A 25981-nucleotide genomic window follows, 5' to 3' on the forward strand; every position below is an offset into this window, starting at 1 on the left:
TCTGCTGTTTCTGCATGGCTTCTAGCACTGTTACCCAGTCACAGTTATCAGTCGAAAATGTGACTGTGACTACAATAAGGCTCCTTATACCTTCATGCAGCCACATAACTCAAAAGACCAGAACTTCTGTTATTACTGACATAGAGAATACTGTTTGGAAAAAGGCATAGCAGGTATGTCATACAGAAACCTCCAGTATTTCTTACACTGCTGTGATCCTATTTCAAGGTTCGTGTAATTTCTGCCTGTATCTCTTCTATTATGTTTTGTTTGACACTTACCTTCGAGGGTATGTGAAGTAGCAAGCGTTCCCTGTCACCTCTTATTAGCAGGAGAAAGCCACCTTTTATGATGGTTCATAGGTACAATCTTAATGTAAATAATAGTAATTATATCTGGAAAAACTTACTCCTTAACAAGTTTTTGTGTTCTTAATATAACTAAAATTTGCAATGTTTATCTTGTTTTACATACTTGTATACAAGAAACACTGTAGTTAGGCAATTTGCCATTTGGAAGTGGTAGAGAATGAATTTAACACAAAGCTTTATATTGTGAATTATTAGGAATTCCAGTTGTCACAAAACTGTTATTGCTGTGTCTAACAGCACCTATTCTGCACGTTTGAAACGCTGCCTTGCCCTGAGAGGCACCATGGAGTCATCAACTGCTTAGGAAATTCACAGAACCTGGGAAGATGCCTCTCTGAATCCATTGATCTCCAAAACCCACACAAACAACAGAAGTTTGATAAAGTTAAACATAACATTCAGGTTAATTTTTATTTGTTAATTTAAAGCATTATCATAATAATAATAAAATATAATTAAAAAATATGTAAAACTTTCAAAACCTTTGCTTCTTTGAAGTTCCTAAGTATGAAATGGTGAAACGGAAAAAATATGTATTTGTTAGTATGTTCCAGCTCATCAATGAAATTTCTAGCATAGCCTAGGCCTTTTGCAGTCCTAAACATTGTCACAAAGAAGAAATTCTCTGCAATGCAAAGCAAAAGAAAAAAGAAAATGTCTTGAGATACTCTTTATGCTTCAGCAGCATGGGATTCCAGCTGACATACTCATGGTATTAAAGCGTTCGTGCCTCAAGAAATGCCCTGACTCCCATCAAGTATCTCATTACCACAATTAAACAGGCTTTGTCTTACAGTAGTTAGAATAATTCCAGGACTTGACTTCATTAACCAGTCTGTTTTAGCAAATTTGTGTTTTATGTACATGGAAAAAAACTTTCAGTTGGTAAACCTCTACTCATAGCTGCTAAGTAGCCTATAAACAAACATAGATTCTAAGATGAGACTCTAATAACTGAGTCTAATTTGTCTTAAATTCCTGAAGTCCTGCAGTACATGTCAGATGCCCAGTGGGTGATTCACAGCTTGCTGACTAAAATGAGAGTCCCTGGGTTACTAGAGCTAATAAATGACATTGCATATTTCTGCCATTAAAAGCTGATGAAGTGCTATAAGGTAAGAAGGACAGAATCATCTTTTTTATTCTTTAATACTGATGCACAGGTTTAATGATTTAGCACTGACACCCCTCACATAAGAAGGCACCTTTCATTCCTGAAGACCCTCATGGCTGACTGATCTGATTTGCCATAGATCTGTCACCAACCAGGCCTGGGCTGAGTGACATCACTGTTCTAAGAAAGAAATGGTCTTCAGTGCAAAAAGTGAAAATAGTTTTTTTTTCCCAGGTGAATATATGGGGGAAGGGGAGCACATGGGGACAGAACTTGCTAAATAGTACATAGAAATTAGGAGCTAAGGTCTCAATTTTTCCAAAAATTGTTTGATAGAACTGTTGGAAAAGTGGAAATGGATACCTTGCAGAATGAACTCCAGGCATAGTGAAGCATGAGATGAAATCAGAAAGAGACCAACAGCAGAATTAGACATACACGTTCTTCAGCCATTATACACAATTATTTCTTTTTATAGAAAATAAAGGAGTACTTTTTAAAAGGCACACAAGACATTTGGTTTTTTGTACATTCTGAAAGATAAGGAAGACTAATGATTTCTAGAAATCTTTCTAATGCTGACAAATTTGCAAAAAAATTTGCAAGACTGTCTGATCATATGTACTTTGTAATTTTTGCAAATATGTAAAGAAACCTCATGACCCTTTATTTCTTTATTGCATAGAAGAATATCACCCCAATTCTTTTAAGAAAGACTATCTTCTCATTAATGTTGGTGTTGCTGAATTTTTTTTATGAAGATGCAGATGAGAACTGTACTGCTAGATATATCAAGATATTTATATGATTAGATTGTAGACTGCAGTCTCATAATTTGTTTCTTTCATCTGCTACCATCTTTTTATCACCTTAAGGAAAGACTCCCTGAATTAAAAAGTTTTGTTAATTTCTTCTTTTGTTGAGACTCAGAATAGTAGCTGCTATTGTATCTCACATCCAGCTATTGGAGTTCTTGTGCATTTTATTGTAATAAAGGGTACATCACAAAGAAATATTCCAGTTGTAAGAAACAAGAGTTATGCAGTAGATGTGCTCTCTCTGAAAGAATCAAAGACACAGCTGTATCAGTCTACAAGTTGTCTTTCCATTAGATAGAAAAGCAAAAGCTCAGATGTTTTTTACATGACAGTAAAATTTGCCACCAGCGCATCCCTAAGGAATGGAGTTTCCATATGCTTAATATCTTAGACCATAGATTGTCATTAGGATCCCTTTAGGCTTTAAAATAATACAACAGTGAAATGAGAACTCTTTCATGTTAAGACAATTTTGATGATGAAAGCTAATAACAAAGAGCTCACTTCTTCCCATAGAGGGTAGAATTATTCTCCAAAATCTCAACAACAACTCTTCCCACTTGGCATAGAGATGGAAGCTCTGTTGTTGCTATTGCTGTAAACATATTGTTTATGGACTATTTATAGATGAAGCAGCCTTGTGGGTGTGCTGCCTATTTCAGCTGGAAGTAGCTCAATATATCTGGCTGACTTGGATGTGTGATTGAACCACATGAACCCACTGGCTCATCTGAATTTGATAAACTAAAAGCTGAAGCACGGAAAATCCAGAAAAGGCCAGGAGGACAACATGCAGCTTTCAAATGCCAATCCTTCCATGTGTGTCCCTCAGAGCATGACTGACAGAGAGGGTGCTTTGCCCCCTCCTTCACAGCCTTTTCTCCACTGCGCTTCCTACCTCTTCCACGATGTTCATCCACCCATGAGCTTCCTTGACTCTCCTCACTAAAGGCATTACTAACTACATCCATCAACTTCACTCTTTTCAGCACAGGAGGCTCTCTACCATGATTCCTTACTATTTTGCAGTCCTAAATTTGTCTAAGCAATGCTCTCACACTGCAGATTCAATCCTGCTTTCCAAGCACATTCTTGCTATACTTGACTGCTCTTCAGCTGCTTCTGTTCCTCTTTATGTATTTCAAGAGCCAACAAAAGAGCTGGTTGAGACCTCCTGGGGTGATTAACACAGACACTACAATTATTCCAAGCTTAGGTACAAATTGACATGGATGGTCCCCACCCGAGGTCAGAGATAAACTGATCATCTGGAAGTGTCTGCCACTGAAACAATTTCTTGTCATCTGGAAAGGCAATCTCAGCATCTTGTTGCTCAAAAAGTTGCAAATGTCACTGAGAAAAGGAAATGAGCTTGCTGCATTGCATTTTTCTACTGTTACCCCTTACAAGATTTTATAGACCTACAGCTTGTATTATGCCAAATCAATATTTTTCTTGTGAATCACAGAACAAATGCACTAAATCATTAGTGATTTTTAAAATAAGCTTAATTCCATTTATTATATCAGTACTTGTATCTTGCACTACTGACAATTTCATAAGACAATTCACTAGAACAGAATGTTGGCTGTAAGAGGAAAGGATTTTATCTTACAGAGCTACTGCCAAAGGACTTAGAACAGCAGCAAATATGTTGACAGTATCCTACTTCCCAACAAAGCTTTAAAGAATGCCATTTAACTGAGGGATAGTTTCCTGTGATATAGTGGAGTTATATGCAACTTTCAGGGCTTAATCCATCAGTACAGATTCTGGACAATTACTCAGGCGTTGTGGACTAAGTCTTTCTGTAAATAATGTTCAAGTAAATATGAAATAGTTCCTCTCTCGTCACTGTTGGAAACCTAACAGTAGCCACAAGCAAGGGCAGTTTTTCTTTTCCATGGAGTAAACAACAGAAAAAGTTATGATAACTGTGGTATTAGACATTTCTAAATGCTTGGTGGGTATATGTGTGAAATACTTTCCACTGTGGTATCATGAAAAGACATTACTAAAGGCATACATAACTGTGAATTTTGTAATTCCCATTAAGCTATGAGGGAATTACTTAATTTTGCTTGAAAATACAGACCTTGGTGATATGTCACAGCCTCAGCTCTAGTGTTGACCCTGGATAAAGAGAAGAGAGCAAAGTCTAGGTTTGGAAGAGCTGAGTAACACCAAGGGGAACCGCACCTTATGTGTTCTGAAAGACAGGCATGAGCAGACAGGGAGGACTTTGCTCCTCTCAGCAGAGGTCCATGCACCTCGTGCAGAAAGCAGTCCCTTTACTCCTGCACACAGCCCCACTGTAGCCAGCCAGACCTCGAAAGCCACAGTTGGATTTTTAATCTACGTTAATTCCAACTTTCCAAAGGTCTCCTCTAGCTCACTACTGCGCCAAGCAATTTCCTTTGCTGCTGCTTCTCCGCAGGGTTGCCTGGATACTCGTCTCCTTGAGGATATTGCTGATTAGAGTGCGGCTGCAATTTGGTGTTTTGAAGACTCTGATCTGTCATCCAGATACAGAAATCCTTAGCAAAAAACAGTGGTCTGTCAAAAACCGGCTTTAGCCAAGTTACTTACACACAGTTATCCACAATAAAACTCATCACAGATTTTTCTCTTATAAACATGCTACATGCAAAATGAAGGTTAGTGACTTCGTGTTATTGTGCAGTGATTTCATGCTATTGTGCAAAGCAACACATTTCTGGGCACAATCCAGTCCTATATTATGTCTTGCTCTTCTTTAATATACAACTTGATGGATGCTTCCAGAAGCAGGTACAAACCTTTCTCAACGTGAGAACATCACAGTTTAATCAGTATGTTGTGACCCTGTTTTTTCAGGGCTATCACAAGTCCCACTTTTGATATAATGTTTGGAAAGAAGCCACAATAAATACAACAAATCCTAGCCAGATAAGAGAGGCACTGGGTTTGAGTCTGTCTACATGCAGAGTTCAGAAATATCACAATTTCCTTCTTGCTGGTCAGTGTTTATTGGCTGCTTTGCTCTTTTCAAGAATTACAACATATTTAGCAGTAAAAATGACCAGAATTGGAATCAATACACTAATAGAGAGTATGCTATGAATGTATCTAAACCCTGCAGGAACTTATCATCATGTAAATAAAGTTTCCAAGCAATCTAGGTGGAACATGATAAACGCTGGATTTAAATTTTGCAGGAAAGAGTTTTCCCCAACATAAAGAAGTTTCCTTCATGCTGGGGAAGGAGGCTGGGGGAGGAGGGTATTTAGAAAAGGAAACCCAAGATGATCTATGAAGATCAGACATTTTGCCAAAGAAATTACTGTAGAGTTTATTTCTCAATTTTATGTTTAATTGAAATTTTTATCTCTTATCTCTTAAGTCTTTCCTGATAAAAAATTAGGCAAAATAATTAAATTATTGAGAAAATATTTGGTCTCCAGAAACAGAAATAAAAATGGACTTAATAAGCATTTCAAGTCAATTTAGTTACAGCTTGATGCAAAGCACTTAGATTTTTGTAAACCAGTTGGTTATCTAAATAGTGCACTTTTGGGTGAGTTTTATTTTCTTTGGAATTAGAAGAATATTAAAGCCATTGCCAGCAACAGTTAAAATTGTTTGAAGTCTTTAATGGATTTATTTTAAATTATCCATGGCTTTTCAAAAGCTTTTGAATTTTCTTCCAGCACTCATTCAGCCATTTCTGAATTACAGCAAGGCAAATAAAAAGTCCTTCCCATTTTAATAAATTTTAAGGTATCTTCCTTGCTTCTAGGTAATTCAAAAATGCAGCATTGTTGCAAATCAGAGCTTCCAAGGCTATTAGTTTTCTGATCTTATTCAGCAATAGTTAAAGTATGTGCATTGTTTTAGCACATTACTGAATGAAGAGAGATTTGAGGACACAGAAAGGATTTTGTTCAACTAAGTTTTAATTTCTTTGTTAGGAACAATGTAGTATATCTATTATTTGCATTAAGAAGCAGTATCAGATTCAGTTTGTCTCTTATTTATTTCCAGTACTGTAACTTTTTCTTTTTTATAGCTATGATCTTTCCTCCCAATTGAAATTAATTAGGCAAGGTAAGAAGTTGTGCTGAAGGCCTTGCCTTGCTTCCAATAGAATAAGTGCATGAATTGGAGACAAGAAGCAGTTACATCCCTGTTGCAAAAGGTACAGCGAAAACTCCTACCTTGTTTGGAAAAAGACATAGATATTGCAGTTTTCCTGTCCTAATCCCCTTTATGCCAAGGTAAGTAGCACCAACTCTTCTCAGGTAGAGCAACAAATAATGGGAATGACTAATGCCATAACAAGTCAAGGCAGCAGAATGAAAGATGTTAGTTGCTGATTTCTTTGTTTGCCTTCAGATAATGTATAATAATCCCTCTATTTCTTTTTCTTTTTAATACTAAATACAATGATATATTTACTATTCTTCCTGATGATGATAAGTGGAAATCTGATGCTGAAAGTCATGCATTGAAATTAGTTGATTCCATCCAGTATAAATACATATACATTTTTCCTTTAGATACTGAACAGTCTTAGCAAGCTGTACTGACAGACAGCAAAATATTGGGAGAATATACCATTTGTAGTTTTCAGGAGAGATGGCACAGCTCTTTTTTTTTTTAATTCCAATTAACTGTATTACTGAGATTAATCTCAGAACATGTTAAGCAAGAAGATGACAAAGCCCTTAAATGAAAATGAAAAAAAGAAACAAATTAATTGCAATACATTGCAGAGTGACCAAACCTCCTATACATATGGAATAGCATTTCTCATTTATAGACATTTAGGAGATTTTGACACAGGTGCTCTAATTTCACAACCCAGAGTATAAAAAAAAGAGGTGCCATGTGGGGGAAAAGAATAGCATAAAGAAGTAAGAGAACAATCTCATTCTTACAGCACTGAGTGATTGGTCTTAGTCAATCTTAGAAAACTAAATATAGAAAGGTTCAAAAAGGATTAAATCTGCAGTAACTGAGGGTGTCTAAAGAGGTTATGAAATGAACACAACGTTTAATTAATTCAATAGATGAGGAACTGCTTAATGGCATAATTACTTGAATTTATTGCAGATATTTCATAATATGTGTGAAATGAATACTTTAACCCTGAAATTACTGAGCTGCATGATTTACTCCTTGCTACTGAATAGATGATTCACTTAATTATTAAAAATTATTATACTCTATTATTATTATTCTGTGATTTTTAAAACATATGTGCCCTGATTTACATCTCTCAAACAAAATCTTCTCATTGATGAAAATAAAGATAAAAACTATTTGCTTTCTAGAAATGCATATAATACTCAGGAGATGCTGCATGGGAGGTTATTATTGTAACTCTAAATTATCCCTCTACACTTATAAAGAAGTGAGAATAACTAAATGATGTACTGCATCTTTTGCCATAAGGTAAGACAATTCAAGTACCATAGAAAACTAAAAAAAAGAACAGCCAAACAAACAAAAAAACCCCCAAACAAATAAAAAAAGCCACTTTCTTAGTTCAACAAAAAAATATGTGGCATAACTGTGTTCCCACAATGTATATTTTACTGTAAATACAGAAACACGCAGGGAGCTACACATCTGATGTGCCACCTGGTTTTGGTTGCCTTCAAATACTGAACATCATAAATATCACTGGCTTACAGTCTCTTTAATGTATAATATGTTACTTTTTCTTCCTCCTAAATGTGTCAGAGGATTATCAAAGTTATTATTGCTACTTCATTTCTGTCTGTATTGTTGTTTCAGTATTAGCTGCAAGTCGCTGGTTCACATCAGGTTCTCTCATTGCTGTTGAGGTTGTCAAAATATCAAAAGATATTTTTCTTTTCCCTGAAGATCTATCATAACCAATAAATTAATCATGCCATCAGAAGGAAGTTTCTTGTTTGACAGTATTTTATGGACTTAATGAACTTTATTTTAGAAGTTTTCCCGGAGCTTTTACACATTTAAACTGATACTAGTTTATGATGCAGTTTCTTTCTCTCAAATTAGATGCATAGACTAAACTGTGAGCTTTGAAGATCTGGAGCTGATCATTGGGTGATTGGATATATGCAGAGAGAAGCAGCTTTCTGAAGGATCAAGGAACTAAAATAAATTAAAGAACACCTGATGTGATAAGTCGGATTTTACCCTGGCTATTTCATCTGTATTAATCAATAAATCTATTCCCTGCTTTCAAAAGGCTTTGGGGAATGATAAAAAAGATATTTACCTAGTTGAACTTTCAAAAGCACCTAAATGTCTAGTACCTTTAAAAATGAATTTAAATATTTTGGTTACATTGAAGAAACATGTACTTTCCATGAACTGAGTGGAAAGGCACATTGACTTGTAAAGGTACCTAAATTGAGCAGTAACCTACATGTACCATCAAAAAGAACAATTTTTAGACAACAACATTCATGGTTTTGCCTTTCTTTATTCAGATAACTTGTCAGTCTTATTGTGATCTATATCAAAGATCTAAATCAATGAGCTTCTGGGGTTTTGGGGAATGGGAGTGTCTCTATGTACTTTACTGATTACAAGCCCAAAAGCTGGATAATGACCCACATTTTTTTTTTTTATGATGTCGGTATTAGGCCAAACTATTATTATAATTAAATCAACATGGATTTGTACATCCAAGAGTGTTTTGACCTTACCTTTGCATCGTATGGCTGATGTTGAGAAATCTTCAGTATATTTCAAGCAGATAGGCAATGGATTTTTGTCATAGAAAGGGAAAAGACCAGGTCACAATGCCACAAAATAAAACTCCTCAGATGCCTATGGTTTTAAGCCATAAATAAGATAACGATTTATTTATTCCAGTATTATTTCTATGCATTAGGAATATACAAACTTTAAAATAATGATAATTGATGAAGTTGTTGAGAGATGTGCGTTTTAATGTGTCAAGAATTGCACTACCAATGTAATAGTGTGGATTTCCTGCTGATAATCATGAGCTTTGAATCAGGCCTTCCAAACTCTCCTATCTGAGAAACTCTAATTTTTAAAAAGACAAGGAAAAGAGACCGAATGATCTCAACTTACAAAGGTGGTTTATGTTGTATGGATCAGATTTCTCATGCACTCAAAGGTACTTTTCTCCCTTCTTACAAAGGAGCCATAATTCAGGTAAAAATGCTCAAAGGATAACTCAGTTTCATATTCTTCCTGTTCACACAGATCCAGTCTTATAATGATCTAAATCAGCAGCAGAAATCTTTTACCCTTTGGTAGTGACAGATTCACAGAGATACCAAAAAAAATACATGCAACAGCAGTAATGACAATTCCTTCTGGAAAATTCCTCTGCATCGGGGAAGTGGTGGTGCATCTGTCTCCTGTTTGGCACAGAGCTCTGATGCAGCATGAACTCTGTCCAACTAAATAGTATTGCTTCTTATCCCTACACAAGGAAGATGCGTTTCAGCACAAAACCTATCACCCTTAAACTTAAAATATTCAATACATTCTGGAGAAAGAAAAATATCTCACTCATCTACTCCACAGTTCTTAGTAGCAACAGCTGATAAGTACTCACCTTCTATAAATAGTATAATTACCAAATAAGTCAAGGATGTTTAAAAAGATTAGTAATAACCTCTTGAATAAAATACTTCATATACTTAGTTTTTAAAACCAGTTCTCAATCCATTATCATCAAGATTAATCAACTAATATTCGGATATGAGGAAACACTGAGGAGTCATAATTGCACAGTGTTAATCAAAGACAGGAAGAGTGATGAGAAAATAAAATAAAAGGAGCATAGTTTTGTCAGATTTTTGCCAGACATTTGTGCATACCAATTTTCTTTTGCATATGTGACTTGACTAAGCATATGATGAATGTTTTCAAATTATAAGTCAACAACAGCAATGTGAATGAATAGTCAATTGCTTAAAATAAATATCAAAAAATTGATTTTGAATGACTTTTCCTTAAAAAAAATGGACAAACATTCTCTCAACTCGGGTTACAGTAATTCTCTGATATTCATTGATTTCAGATCAACGAATATCTTTTTGTTTCTGCAAGAGAAAATCAATTTGTGTATTTAGGAGATGGCAAAGATTTAAATTTTTTTTAAAAACTCTTAAAAACATTTTTTTCCTATGAATTTTGACATAGTTCTGTTATCCCACATGGATTCTGAGTTAAAATAAGATGAACTTTGGAGCCACATACTAAAGTAGAGCATCTGAAAAAATATGCTACATGTTGTCCTTGAAACCTTGACCCAGAAAAGCTAGAATCAAGGAAGGCAGGCTATATTGCTGAGTAAATAAGCCAAATATGACAGCAATTATTCAACATTTCTTAGAGAAATTCAAATCTTGAAAAAGTACAAGTCTCAAATATATTAATCTTCTGGAAAAAAAAAAGAATATATGTCATAAAAAAAGGAATTCCAATACTTCCAACTGTTAATATATTTTGCTCATCTAATTCCAGCACCATTTTTCATATTTTTTTAATATGTATTTCACCATGGCTTCTTTGCAGGAGCCATTCTCATGTCAGCTCCTTTTATGAAGTATTCTGTTTCACTGACCCCCAGTCTCCCGCCTCAGATCAATTGAGAGTATACGAATAACTTAAAATATTGACATTGAACAAAGATATTAAGATGTAGTATCAACATTTTTCCTATAGTTGGTTTCAGTAATTTTCTTCAGAAGAATGTAAATAACCTACCTGAATATAAAATGGCACCTGACTGACATTTTCAAGTTCACAGGAAAATAGATGTTCCTCTGTTATACAGAAAATATGAAATCTAAGATGTACTCTCTAGTACATCACTTTCTAGTAAAATAACTAGAACCACATTAGACCAAACTTGAGATTCCCACCTCAACTAATTGTGAATATACTTTGAGCTTGTAAATATATTCTGTGAGAAGTAGGTTCACTGGGCAGTCTCTAGGCTTTGAATTTTATTAACCAACCTTGGTTACAGCTAAATTCTAGTGTTTTAGCTGACCTAGTCACCTGGATGACCAGATCAGAGACATCAGCCTCCTGTCAGAGTACTAACCCAAATTTCCCTCTGAAAGAAATCGTCAGCAATGAAGATAACATGTGATTGAGTCTTAGTCTGTTGGGGAGTTAAGATGAGGCTGCTGCAAAAACTACAGTATTTGGGAAGATTAGGCATACATATTGCCTGTTCTTGGGTGGGAGTTCTTGCATTCTAAAAGCCAGCTGTTTTGTTGATCTGGCAACTGCAGATGATTATATTCTATAATTATCTTCCAGGTTTCTTGAATGGCAACCAGTAGAGAAGTTTTTTTTTTTCTGTCACTGATTTTTAGTAGTGACCGTTTTCTTTTTCCTTGCCACAGCTCTCTGCTTAACATTTTGCAAAAACAATGCCTAGTTTCTAAATATTCATACCTTATTCCATTCATTACAGACATTCCAAAATAAAACTCTGGAACTGAAGAATGATGTTTCATGGTTTCCATTTCCAAGTTTCTGAGCAGTTCTGTAGCATATTCTTTTGTATGTTAAAAACTAGTCTATCAAAATATAATGCCAATTTAAGCCACAACCATTATTTATATTACTAGTAAAGGAGGGAAAACGTAGTGGTAAATTAATCTTTGTGCAGCAAAGAACTCCTTAAAAAGGTTTTCAGCATGCATAGTAATGAACTATTGCTATCTCTCCTCAACAGACATCTTTAAATAACTATGTCCAAAGTTGTTTAAAATCCTTTTCCTAGAATTTCAGTTTCAGTAATGCAAGGAAGACTGATTCCTCACTTATAACGCTGATCAACACAAGCCTCCTTTTTTATCTTCTGCTTAATATAGGGAACTCATGAATCAGCTATGACTTTTACATGCCTTCCCTCTGACCTTCCCACAGATAATCATAATAACACTGGGCTGCTGAGAATCAATCAGTTTTCATAAAGGCAGCAGCCTTCAGATTAATCTCATATTATTAATTCTGCAAGTTAAAAAGACAAGCAGAAAGACAAGATGGCTCTCAGTGCTATTTACTTCCCTAAAAATATTTCCTGTGGATAATAAACAAACAAATTTCCAATCTGGTGAAGCTGTAAATTTGCAGCCTTCATGAAAATTAATTTAAATGGATGTGACTGTGAGGTTGGGATTGTAAAGATTAGGGAGACTCCTGTAGTTATAATTGCCTGTTCAGTTCATCTGCTGCTCTGTCACTCAAGAGTGGCACAGCTGCATTAACAACTCTAATCATAATCTAATTCTCAGATCAAATTCCCATCTTCAATATATCCTTTAATAAAGCTTCCATACCCCATCTTTTAGCCTTAATTATTGCTTCCTGTCTCCCCTGACAACCAAATTAAAAGGTACACGCAGCAGTTCTATAATAAAAAAATAGCAGAGATACAACAACTGTACTGCAAATTCACACTAACCTTGTGAAGGTTGGATGGTTTGTGATAACTAGATTTTTACTGATAGCATGAGCACTAGAAGATAAGAAATACAATTTTATAATCATGTATTGATTTTTCTTTTTTTCCTGCTAATATGGAAAATTACCTGGGCCACTTTTTAGATTAGCAAAGCGAAAAAAGACGATTTTATAGGAAAACTGTCTAGACCCCAACATGTGAACTGTTTTGCTTCTTAAACCTGGAGTTCTTGATGTGTCAGTTGTTGACAGTAGACATTGTACTAGTTAAAGCTAAATCCCTTTTGCACAAGAACTGAGATGCCAAGTCAGCAAGATACTTAATTAGGCATCTACCTTATGGCATATTATTAATGCCAAGTCAATAAAACTGTTAGCATGTTTAAAGTTCATAAATATCAATATACTTTTTGAGCAGAACCCAAACATTCAGTGCCTTGTCCATGTAGGATTCTGTTTTGTCTGTTCTGTGCAAATGAGGATTTCAATTAGAGAGTTAAACTGTTGTCTATGTAAATATAACAAGATGGCACATCCTCACTTCTGAGCTAGAAATTTATTTCTCTGAAACTTTAAAAATAGAGTAATACAATCATGGTTGAATTGGGAAAATGATTAAAAATTTAACATGACTGGACAAGTATGGACAACAAAAGAGAAAACAATAGTCAGCATCAGTAAGAGAGAAAAATTTTAAGCAATTGTCAAAATATTTCAGCTAAGGTAGGCAGGTTTTGAATAAAAGAGCACACTATGGTGTTGAGATGATTTAAAAATGTAGCCCTGGATTTCAAGGGCAGTAAGCAAAGTCTGTCAGGAAGTGGTTTCATAGATAAGAGAGGTCTGCAAGAATGCCAAAACTTTAAACATGGCAGATTTTAATTATCCTGATACCAGTATTGATTTGGATAAGAACTGTTCCAGGGCTAAGGAGACAAATGTGTTTGAGAAAGTAGCGAAGGATTTATTTTCCAAGCAATGTGCTGACCAGTTTTAGTGTCTTGGGGCTATCTTGTGAGTGAATGGGTCTTGAATAAACCAGGACATTGGGGACAATTTAGTGCAGGCAATGAATCTGAAACAGAAAATTCAGCAGAATGAAAAGGGTTTATCATTTAAATGGATACAGACTAAAGAATTCTGGCCCAGAAAAGAGTGTGTTTAGTCATTCTCTTTTAGGACATCTAAAAGTGAGAAACGAAAAATGTTGCATAATATTGTAGGTCAGTCCTGAAAATGAATAGACTTCTCCTAGATTTCTGTTGTCACATACCAAGCTTAAACAAGTGATCTGAAACACTCCAACATTTAAAATTCCATTTGTGCTGCATCAAACATTTCCGCTGGTCTTGGTGACTCCCACCAGTTTTGCAACTGGTGAATGTTTTAACTTCTCACTCATCAACAAAAGAAATTCCCCTTTTCCCCTTGACTTCATTTTTTGAGACTTGAAGTATGACAAAGGTGAAGAACACAATCCAGTTATGCTTTCCTTAAAGAAGAAAACACATGAGCCGGGTGTAGGTACATAATTTTTAATCATTAAACTGAAGTAAGGAGAAATATTTCAGTTGCTAATTTCTTTTGTAACTGGTGGTTTTAGGATTACCTAGGTCTTGCCAGACCTGAAGCTGTCGTGTTGTACCAGGGTCAGCATTTGTCAAATTGTTATATAAATCTTTCTAAAATCATAAGCTCTCTATTATTTGATGGCAGTAATTATCACACAGCTTCTTCCATCCTTGTAATGTATTTATCTTTCCAAGAGTCTGTGGATGTAGGAATGTGTTATTCTTCCCACCTTTTGTTTTGAAAACCAAAACAAACAAAAAAAGAAGATGTGATTCATCTCTATCTATAAAGTGAAAACATAGTTTAAGAGGGGTGTATAAACTCTCTTAATGGTCAATGGAGAGAGATCAGTTGCCTTTAGAGGGGAATTCCTGTTATGACACGATAGCACTTGAGGTGAATCATGGGAAAGAGTTCCAGAGTCCTCAGTATGGGAACACTTCCTTATTTGTTGGATCCAAAGGAAGCTGAACATAGAGGAAATGATCCAGAGGTAAGCAGTAGAAACCTGTGCAACCCACTGTGACCCCATCAGTGACGGCTACACTAGTTTCATCCCAGGAGTAAGAGCTATGCTGCCCCTTCTCACTGCTTAGAAACGTAAATCAGGGTGAGATGGGAAAGGGGGAAAAGGGACATTTGTGAACACTGTAGAATTACACTTTATAATTTTTCCTGTAAAAGCAAATTGCAAACTTTTTGTCCCTAATATGATTCATCTGGGACTCTGTGTATTCATAAAAAGAAAAAGCAGAATTCACTGAAGAAGACCAATGTCAAAACAGTAAGGGGACTTTCTCTGGGCTCAGTATCAGGTTTTGCCCTTTGCCAATCAGAGCTGGAATTTAAAAAAAAAATCCCTATCTGAGAGATTGATTACCTTATGAAAAAATATTGGCTATTCTGACGTGAAAGGCTAAACCTCATTTTTCTTTTTTTAAATAAATGCTTTGACTCTGAGAAATACTTAGAGCTGAAACTTTCTTTGAAATCAGCTTTACATTTTGCTGAAACAGCATTTTTTAAAGAAAAATATAAATGTCTGAATGACTCTTTAAATGCTCTGCTCTATAAATTTGATATTAAAGCTACACTTATAGCTACAGGAACTATTGGATGCTTCAAAAACTTAGGGCAAAGCAGTATGGTTCAGTATCCAAAATGCAAAAGGCTTTTCTGTGCTACCTACACTTCTTGTGTTAGCAAATTCAGAGTACAAATTCTGTGAGAAAAGTCTTTTATCAAGGTTTCTGATACTCATTGTTTTGTTGGCTTTCTTTCTTGCTTTCTTTTTTTTCTTCTTTTTCCTTGGGAGTTGGGAATGGTACTAGAATACATTTATTCATAACAGTATCATGGTTTGGCTCTGTTATACCAGAACTAAAAGCTGTGGAGTTTTTATCTTTTCACCTCTCCAACCTCACAATCTTCCCACCCTACGAAAACATGGAAGTACTTCTATTCTATTCTTATAACTATTAGGACAGATGGACATCCTTCCTGGCTTTCGATCCTTCCTGATCTTTCTCAGTCTTCACCTAAAATTGCAAAAGGAATGTCCCTGTTACTCATGGCAGATGATGTCACACCAGTAGTGTATGTTTTCAGCTATACAAATACAGATAGGTAAGCACTATGTAAAATTGCAAATCTAAATAATCAATGAATTTATATTTTATCGGTCATCCCCAAGGGTTATTGACCTAAAAAAAGAGGGAAGCAATTTAGTCCTGTGTATTTTATTTTGGCGAACTCTCCTTACCTATGTGTCTATCCACAAAGACATACAAACAAAGAAAACAAAAGTTTATTCTTTTTCCACTATGTATGCTTTAAGAAGGTTTTGGAATTAATAATGAAAAGATACCTATAGAGAGCTTTGGCACTTCTGAGCATTTCTGCATGAACTTCTTTTTAGGCCTAGAGCATCTTACTGGTAGAAACTATTGGTATGCATATGTTCCATTCAGGCAAGGTATGTTATGGTAGATGAGAGGAGGGGGAGAATCCTTCAGGTCTGGCTTCAGTCCATACCTGGAAGGTGTATGCCCTTCCACCCTGCCCCCCACCACGTGGCCTGAGACCCCACAAAGGAGCACTCACCAGACCACCAGGGGACGGACGGACAAAAGAGGAAGTTTATTGTGGGATAGGGGCTTATATAGCTCTTGGGAGGGTCAAAGGGGACCAAGCACAGGTGAGGGGTCTTGCAATCAGGTAGGGAGTTTACAGCCAATAAGGAAGGGGTTAACAAAGGACCAATGAGAGCACCTTGGGACATCTTCCCAGGACATTCCTGCCTGAGAGATAAGGAGTCACACAGAAGGTATCGGGGAAAAGCAGTGACTCTGCAAAGAGCCATCTTAACACGAGTTTAAACAACATTAAAAACTTCTGATTCACCAGTCCATCTTTGGTAGGACTTTTTCCATACATCCATTGCTACAGGTATGGGGCAATGAAACAACCCTTCAGACTACATTCAGCACAGTCTACATTCTTTGCCAGATCTAGTGCCCTCTTTGTACCTTGAAGACTTCATATTATAAAAGCTACATACACATTCCCAAGCCTGTAACTCCTTGTCTTATTTTGAACTTAACATTTCCTTATTAGCAATGATATCTCTGAGTATTTAATTACCCTGCTCTTTGCATTTTTATGTTACATATAAAATGAGGCATAGTTCAGAGCCACAGATTAAAGACAAGTTTATTTTTTTGCCTGCTATCTTCTGGATCTATAAAACTGGTATTCTTGGTTGCACATTTGCTCATTTTCAGGTGAGTGGAAGGAGTGTTCCTACACAAACTACCTTAGAGCTTAGCTACCCTCTTGACACGCTACAGGTATCAACTCTGTGTTCCTCAGATTTAAAAGATCTGTGTAAAGTTCAAAGCTTTCTGAAGTATTACCCAAATCATTGGAGATGAAACTGGTGTTTCTGAGACAGAGAAAAGCCCACCTTTTCCAAATTTCTGTGCCTCCATGGATGTGGGTGCTTGATAAGCTCCTGCTGGGAATCCTCACCCATCTGGCCAAGCTGGGACCTCTGCTACAGGACTTGTGTTGGAGCCCAGGAAAGGTCATGCCCAGTGACTGGTCACAGGAGGGACATAGCAAACACTGGCTGAAGTGTTGAACCAGGGACTGTGCCTGAGCCCATATGTTTAAGTAAGGCGGGAGACTTCATCCACTCAATGGGCAGATTCAAATTTTGAATTTCTCAATGCATTGAGAAAAGAGTCACATTGTTGAAAAAAAAAAAGAAAAAAAATCATGGTGTGAAATCAAGAATTCAAGATCTGTAAGATTTAAAGCATCGCATAAGGCAGCTTTAAATGACCCAAGTAACAACAATACCACAATTATATGTAGGAAAATATTTTTCAGCCATTTCCCAGCAGAGTCCCATTGGGAATTTTGCCTTGACATTCATATACATTTTAAGATTTTTTTTTTTTATTTTTGACCTTTTATTTCTTGTTCTAGCCAATTATCTTTTGCCAATGCAGCTCTCCGGTGTATCCTTTAGATTATTTTTCTTTATTTTATTTCTAAAATATTTCATGCTTGTTTCATTGTTGAAGGTGATTGACGATGAGGTTGCTTTTTGTTTGGTTTTTTTGTTTGATTGGTTGGTTTGGTTTTTTGTTTGTTTTTTTTTGTTGTTGGTGGTGGTTTTGTTTGTTTGTTTGTTTGTTTGTTTTTTGGGTTTTTTTGTTTGTTTGGTTGGTTTGGGGGTTTTTTTTGGTTTTCAGATCCTTGAATATTCCTCTAATCTCTTCTTGATCTTTCCTGCTTTTCATACATTCTCTGTAATGAGTTGTCTCTGTTGGTGCATAAGCAGCTAATTGCATATTTTTTTATTTAATTATAGTTATTTTTTGCCTCTGATTAAGTCTTTCTCCTAGCATTCATGGCTTCCAAATGAAAATAAACTACTTGTCTTCAGGTACTATTATCATAGAGCATGTTTTCCATTGTGAGAGGGTTTGTTTACAGGTCCCTAATGCATTTAATCTCCTGATGATAGATCAATAAAATGATGTCCTCCCCCACCTAATTATTTCTGTTTTGATAACAATAACTATATTTTACTTCTCTGCACTTGAAAAAGCAACATTTGTGTTCATATTCTTATAGATATATTCAATAGCGGCCCGGTAGTTTATAAGCCTATAGTAAGATATGATCCTCTTTCTTTTTTGAACTTAAAACCTTGTCCTCTCTTTTCTGTCATTTTCAATAAACCACCCATAGTCTGCCTTGTTTGCCAGTGAATAAAAGTGTGTGGTTCAATTACAGGAGTGATGCTCTGAAGGTTAAATCACTTCACTGTGTCTCTTGTACTCTATGTAAGGAAAGACTTTGATTAACTAAGTCTTTCACATTAACAATGATACTTTATGTTGAGTATAGCATTTTGGAATGAAAATGAGCAGTTGGATTGCCCTGTTTAATCTTTGTAGCATTATAATGTTAGGGTTTCATAATTTTTTTCAAACACATTCATAGCCACAATGATTACTTTAGAGAATAATCCCAAGGCTGCAGCCTTGATTCTTTGAGTTTACAAATGAGTGTTACGCTTAAAACAGATTTCATGTTGAGGTGTGAAAGGTGACAATTTCTTATAACAGTGTTTACTATTCTGCCTACTAGTTTCTGAATGTGAATGAATATTATCCCTTAAAATAATTCTTTCCAGAGCTCTTTTTTTCTACATTTTATATCAGAAAATTTGAGAAAGGAAGTTCGTTCACTAATTAACAGGTCTACAATCTTCAGCCTTATTGTAACAGCCTAATTCTTTTAAAATCACTCTAAACAGCTTTTGATATCTCTTCTACTTCATAGTTCCTCAGTGTAAGGCACAAACAAGAACTATAATTGTGGATGTATATCTACACTTTAGTGGGGCAGTATTCCATGACTTTTTCATGCCATGTATATAGTTCTAAAGCTTGGCTCAAAGGAGGAGAAGCATCTGAAAGTAATTAGGCTGGTAATGTTAAGCAGTACACAAATGTAATTGTTGTGAATGTCTTTATTCCATTTTTCAATTTCTAGGTCTCCATCTATTCAGTTTTATACTTTTTTACATGTATGACCTCAAGTAGCAATTTTCCAGAACTCAATTCTAGTCATCCTTGGCTTTTTGTCTAATCTCTCTTCATCTATGTCAATTGTTTCCTATATGGATATTAGTAATGTAAATAGACCTCTCTTTCAGTGACTGGAGCTTCATCCCAACACACTGGAGATTGTAATGCAAGCTGTTTTTGAAAACTGTGGTCTGCCTCATATATATGTCCATTCTTCCTCAGTGTTTCTTTTAAATGCCAATTCTTTCATAATTAGTCAGGCTATTTCTTTCTTTTGTCTTCTTTACTTCATCAAGAGCAAACTATCTATTGTGTTTCTATTTTTTCTACTTTATTGTGTTTCACACAACAGGTATGAAATGAGGGGGTTTGTTTCTAATTCAAATATTACATTTTCTTTGTTCAACTCCTCGTATTTTTAGCTGTCATTAATGTGGCTCACAGTGAGACCCTCTACAAAAATTACAGTACAATTCACAAAGAGATCATGATGATATTCAGATACCCCTTAACTTCAGGAAAGAAAGACTTAACAGCAAAAAACCAAAAATGTTTAATTACCTTGGCGTCTTGATTTCTTTGAGCAGCAGAGTAGTCAATTTCTAAGGGGAATGAAATGTGAACAATGGGATCTGGTATCTCTGACAGCCACTGAACCTTTGGAGTAAAAAATGCCTTTAGGACATCAGAGCTAAGTGAGAGCGTTTTTCTTGGAATAATCCACGAGTCTTTTGACCACCCACAACAAAAGTAAGTCTACTAAGTACACAGAGACCATCCTGACTTTGCCTTCCCCTGTAGCTCAGAGCTGAGAACAAGTCTTACAGTTGTTGTATATATGCCTACCTTTTTCCCACTATATTTGGCCACAAAAATGTATTTGCAGGGCTTGACAGCATGAACTGGTGTAAAAAATTTTTCAAGCATCGAGAAATGGCCTTGTTGTAGCCTTAGCCCCCTTTCTTTCTATTTCAAAGGGACCTTTGATTTTTTTCTGTTGAATATCTGAGAAGGGAGTGCAGGACCCAGACTAGGAATTTCATAATTACATTTCTAGCATAAATCAGCCAAAGAAAACTCTGCTATTGCCTTACCAAAAGTGCAGCGTAGGGCAAGACAAATGAAACTGAGTCTGAACAATAGATTCAATGCAGCAGATTTACTATAAATCATGTGCAAAGGTTACAGAATTTGGCTTGTTTTTCCCCATGGAAAAAAATGAAACTTTGAGATGAACAGAAAACAATTTTGAATCTATCAGAAGGATTGATAAAACTGCTAACATTACTTCTTTATGAATCCTTATAAGATATTCAAATAAAAACTGATAGACACAATCTACTCATTTCAAAATTTTTCATAAACAGTGTAAATACTTACACAGGACGTGAAATAAAATGACCTGACAGAAAGATCACCAAAGTCTTCTATATTTTTTTCCCTGACTTCTGTGTACTTTGTAATCAGGTGCTTAGCTGCCAGGAAGGCCAATATCTTTGAAGAGCAGCAGTAAATTATAAAGACATTTCTCAACTCATTCCAAATATTCAGTGTATTTACATTTCTCATTTTAAGATCGTTATAATCTTTCCTGTACAACCAGGGTGAGAACATAAAAAATGGATCAGAAATGGACTGACAGCTCCTTGGATTTTGCATTTATTGAAGACCATTGCAGAATGACCTCAGCTGTGAACTAGCACATGATCTGGAAGATATCTGAAAGCAAAGAATTGCAGAATACTAAATTCTTAGAGAATTCATAGAGTGTATTTCAGATTTTCAGACCATTTAGTACTTCATCCCACAATTAGACTGACTGCAGAGATGTTATCTGGATCAATATAATGCTCTACAACAAGAGGAAGAACACTACAATTCAATACCAGATCATACTGATAATCAGATACCCCTTACATTCAGGAAATAAAGACTTAACAGCAAAAAAACAAATTTATATTTCATTTGCCTAATAAATGTAGGAGCACTGTGAAGGTTGATAACCTCTAAGCACAATCTTTCTTCCCATTATTGCAACATTCTAGTTCCAGATTTTTCTTCCAAATAAATGTTCCTTATTCTCTGACCCTCTTTAATTTTTTTTCTATTTAGATGTCAATGGCCCAGGTTTCATGACAATCTAGCAAACTCACATACAAATAAGACAAAAGTATAGAAAATTCAGCAACTTCCATTCTCAACTTTCTAAGATATATACTACAAATAAAAGCAAGGAAAAATATATTTGGCATAAGGGAAAATGCTTCAGCAGTATTCTTCTTTTCCTTCTCTCAAAGCAGACTCCTTGAGCGCACAGTGGACATAACTATATCAACCTTTGAAGCACTAGCTGTGTTATTTCTTTAGTCAATGAAAGATTTAGAATTTCTCTTTAGGACATAAACCATCTGCATTGCCATATGCAAAACTGAACTTACAGAACTTGTTGTTATTTGTTTGCCTTACAATCATTTCCACAACTTGCATGGTCCTTTTTTTATGGTTCAATGAGATCCACAGCTTTTCTTGCCTTGTAAGGAAGTACAGTTTGAAGAGGAATTAAAGGCTCATGGCTTCAAATACTGCCAGGTATCTGGCACCACAGGTCGTAAGAGTAAAATATTCCTGAGAAGTAAAGAAAGCACTTAGCAGTTGATGTCTTAGAGGAAAATGGGTCTCCTGATGGGCAGCTGAGCTATCTGACCCCATAGGCAAGCTTTTCCTGAGCAAAGCCATGTACCTTGGCTGTAGGACTGATGTCCATGGCTGTATTCAGAGGAGGAGGATGATCTGGAAGGGAATCAAAGCCCCCCAACCCTGCCTGTCAGCAAGCCAAGCCACTGTCCTCAAGGTTACAGTCAAAAGTTCTGTCATCCTAAGAAATGGCACCACATCTGTTTATTTTTCTAGCATTTTAAATTTTAGGGAGGGTGTTTTTGAGGGTTTTTTTTGTTTGTTTTCTGTAAGCAGGTCTTCTTTTTTTTTTTTTTTTTTTTTAGGCTGGAGAATATTTTTTTCTCCTTCTGGAGAAAATTAGACATAAGTGGCTTTAAGGTACTACTGCCGACATTTATGGATATCCTGCAGCTCCCAGAATATTACCCACCGTGTTTATAATGTCACTTGTGCAAACTTACTACCCATACGAGTACATTTTCAGTAGTGTAAATCAATTTAGATACTCACTGTGTGTTTATGTAAAGCCTAGTTCTTACAGGAGAAGCTGTAAACACTTTGTCTCAGTTTCATCACAGCACAACAGCTTTGTTCCCTGGGATGCTCATTTTCCTTAGGCCTTCCACATAATACTGACAAAGTTAAAATCCTGTCAGTATGTGGTTTCCTTGCCCTTTCCTGGCAACTGTCAGATTTGTACTTCAGTAACAGTTAACAGGATGGTATTGTTTCCAAGTAAAAGAAGAATCAAATGTCTTTGAGACCACAAGATAGGACCCACTGCTTTAATTAGCAATTTTTGAAGACCGCAATCTGAAATGAATCTAATATTCAACAGGTACCCTTTCCCTATTCAGTTGCAAATACAATTAAAAATCAGTTTTCATGCTATTTGAAAATTAACTAAGCAATTTTGCCTGTGTAATGTTGCAGAAATTTGTAAACTCACTTTAACTTGCTCTTCAATTGGAAGCATCAAATTTAGCTGTATGAAGTGTATAAACTGAATGAAACAAAAAAACATAATTGTATGCCCATCCTGCCAAGATATACCCAGAACTCAAAAATATTAATAATTCAGGGAATTCTAAAGAGCTTGCAAAATCTTCTGGTGTTTCTCATTAACAAAGTTAGATTTAACACAGCCATGACAGCATGGATGATATCAATAGGACAATGCCATGTTATCATCTCTCTGCCCTCCTGAGGATGTCAATATAAACTGTTTATTATATATCACATCATAACAGAAATTTAAGAAGTTGCCAACCTGTTTGCTGGTGGCCTTCTGTTAAAATGCTCAGCTGGAATGGTCCACTAGCTGCCCTCAAACAACCACCTGAATCCTTATTCAGCTGCAATTTCTCAGTTTATCATCTCAAATGCCGTGAGAGTCTGCGGAGTGGTGTCACTAGTCTGTCTCAGCAGAGATGGTAGAGAGGTTATTCTGCCTTTTTTTGTGTATGTTTAATTTAAACTAGGGAAATAAAGCTCCTTGGGATCCCTTTATTCAATGTTCCAATTATCCAATTTTCCATTATTGAAAAATACATCTTCAGACAGCAAACTATTTCCCCCAAAAAAAATTATACAGGACCAAATGGAAAGAAAAAGTGTAAGGATTCTGATCTTGAGTTGATGTAGACTTTAGAGGGCAAATAACTAATTGCACCACCCTGAATGTGCTTTTCTTGCAGGTAGGAAAGGTTTCCCATATCCATCAGCCTCTGCCTTCATTAATGTTTTTATTCGTGTTTTGCCATGTAAAATTTGTTAAGTCTTCTGTTCTGAGGAGGGACATGGTGTTGCATGACATGCTGCTAAAATTTCTACAATACAAAGAAAGGGATAAATTCTGGACTAGTAGATATTGTGTCCCACTGAGATAGCATCAATAAAAAGTACAAATTATTTATATTATTTTTAATAATATTAATGCTATTAATGGTAATAATGGTATCGTTTTACAGCCTGCATCACTGTTTATAAGAAGCCCCTGATGAGATACTTCACACCTTCCTTTTTTTTGGTGACTGCTTCTAAAGTCCTCTTGTCCTTATACTGACAAATATTTTCGTAACACTAACTACTAGATCTAATATGCTTTTCAAGATTAGAAACAGCTACAAAACTATAACCTGTAGTCGTATTGGTTTTGATTTTGTAAAATGACATCTCAAATTGAGAAAAAGGAATTTCATAACAATCACAATCTTTAATGAGGTGAAAAACCTCTGGAATTCAAGATCAAGACATGTTTTTACACATATGAACAGAGGACTACACCAAGTCTAAAGTCTCCATAATTCTTAATATTTCTTCCAACAAGGATGGGAATCAACTGCTTCTTAGCAGGTTCTTAGCTGTAAAATGATGGAGGCAAGTTTTTCCTATGCCATTTATTGACAAATGGATTTTGGCTTAACACATCACAAAAGTACTTTCGAGAAGGAACAAAAAGCTAAGATTACAAGTGTTTGAATTTATTTGAATAATCAAAAGACCTTTTAAATAAGTTGTTTTCTTACTGGTTGTAGGAGAGTTTGAGTCACTGAGATTTCCCTAGAAAATAACTAGTTATTTGAGATTTCTTATGTATTTTACTTTTACAAGGTTGGTTATTTTTTTTCAGTTAGCTCTAATTATGGCTGCTGAGTAACGTCACACATGACCCCTATCTTACAGGGCTGGGGAATCCAAAATACATTTTAGAGGTGTTTATTTGCAGACTTCTACTTTCTAGCTTCTGTAATACCTCAGACATGTCTTTGCTGTAAATTAACACAACTCTAATGAAGCTGTGTGTGTCTTTCTGTCAACTGGTGACCAACACTTTGTTTATTTTAATCTATTTTAAGCCAGCTCTTGGAGCAAGACTATAAATATTGCAAATCGAGCAAGCAGTACCACATTCTGCATAAACATGCACACACACATGAAGTTCATGCATTAAAATTTTATACCTCCTAAAAAATGATTCTTAAATCTCTTATCAGGCTTTCCGAATGCTTCCACTAATAAATAAGCACATTGGCCATGGCTGGTAGCAACTCTCTAGCAGAATAAAGTGTCACCGTGTGTCACTGCCCATGCAGTAGAGCTTACTCAACACTCCGCTGGTAAGCTGGATGATGAACTGGAAATGCCACTTCAGATAAGCATCTAAAAGTCCCAGATGCAGGGTTAGCCTGGGAGCAGGTGACTTTTCCAGTATAACCCTGGAGCAGGCATAAGTGACTGTGGATAAAGGTGAGTGTCAGGGAGCTGCTAGGGGATATGGTCCCTGAGGGAAAGGACCTCACCCCAACTGACCGCAGCCCTGTCCCACAGCATAAGAGGAAAACAGGTATGGAAGCACCCCCAGAGCATTGTTTAGAAATGTGCTGTTCTGTTACTCCTTCACTCACCAACAGAGTCATAGCTAAGCATCTTGACAGGGTCCTAATTTTCGCACCCAAGAAACAGGTCGCATAGAGAGGCTGGACAGCCCTGTAAAAACCTGTATTGGTCAGACCTGATAAAAGGAGGCAGGGAGTTATCTCACTGCTGGTGTTGCTGCAAGGAAAATCAGACTGATTTGGAGATTCTGACCAGAGGAGGTCCTTGCAAAGCCAATGATCTGGTGGTCGTAGCCGTAAAAGTGGATGTTCTGCTGCTGTTCCATGCAGAAATACTCAAGAGGACAGAGACTGGGATATCATTCTTACTGCTCAGATAATGAGTAGTTGATCAAGCAGCATTAAAGCAGCAAAGGGTCTGAGAGTTTCAACTGACAAAGACTAATTATAAATGAATGGCATAACGAGCTCAAAGAAACAGATAAAACTCACTCAGAAATAGAAGGCATAGAGGGTAACTGTTTTTTTCATCTTAGCA

The 25981-nt window shown here is 36.0% G+C and overlaps 1 long non-coding RNA gene across 1 annotated transcript; it reads right to left on the minus strand.

The window, feature by feature from the left end:
- Window positions 1-4679: 4679 nt before the first annotated feature.
- On the minus strand, window positions 4680-12804 carry LOC113969308. The gene is made up of 4 exons (XR_003534821.1): window positions 12751-12804; window positions 11034-11092; window positions 8990-9113; window positions 4680-4840 (listed from the first exon to the last, which is right to left on the minus strand). It is a non-coding gene; the product is annotated as an uncharacterized LOC113969308 (long non-coding RNA).
- Between the last annotated feature and the right edge of the window lie 13177 nt (window positions 12805-25981).

Source organism: Neopelma chrysocephalum, unplaced genomic scaffold (genome assembly GCF_003984885.1).
Source record: "Neopelma chrysocephalum unplaced genomic scaffold, ASM398488v2 Primary Assembly neopelma1_72, whole genome shotgun sequence".
NCBI classification, from domain to species: domain Eukaryota; kingdom Metazoa; phylum Chordata; class Aves; order Passeriformes; family Pipridae; genus Neopelma; species Neopelma chrysocephalum.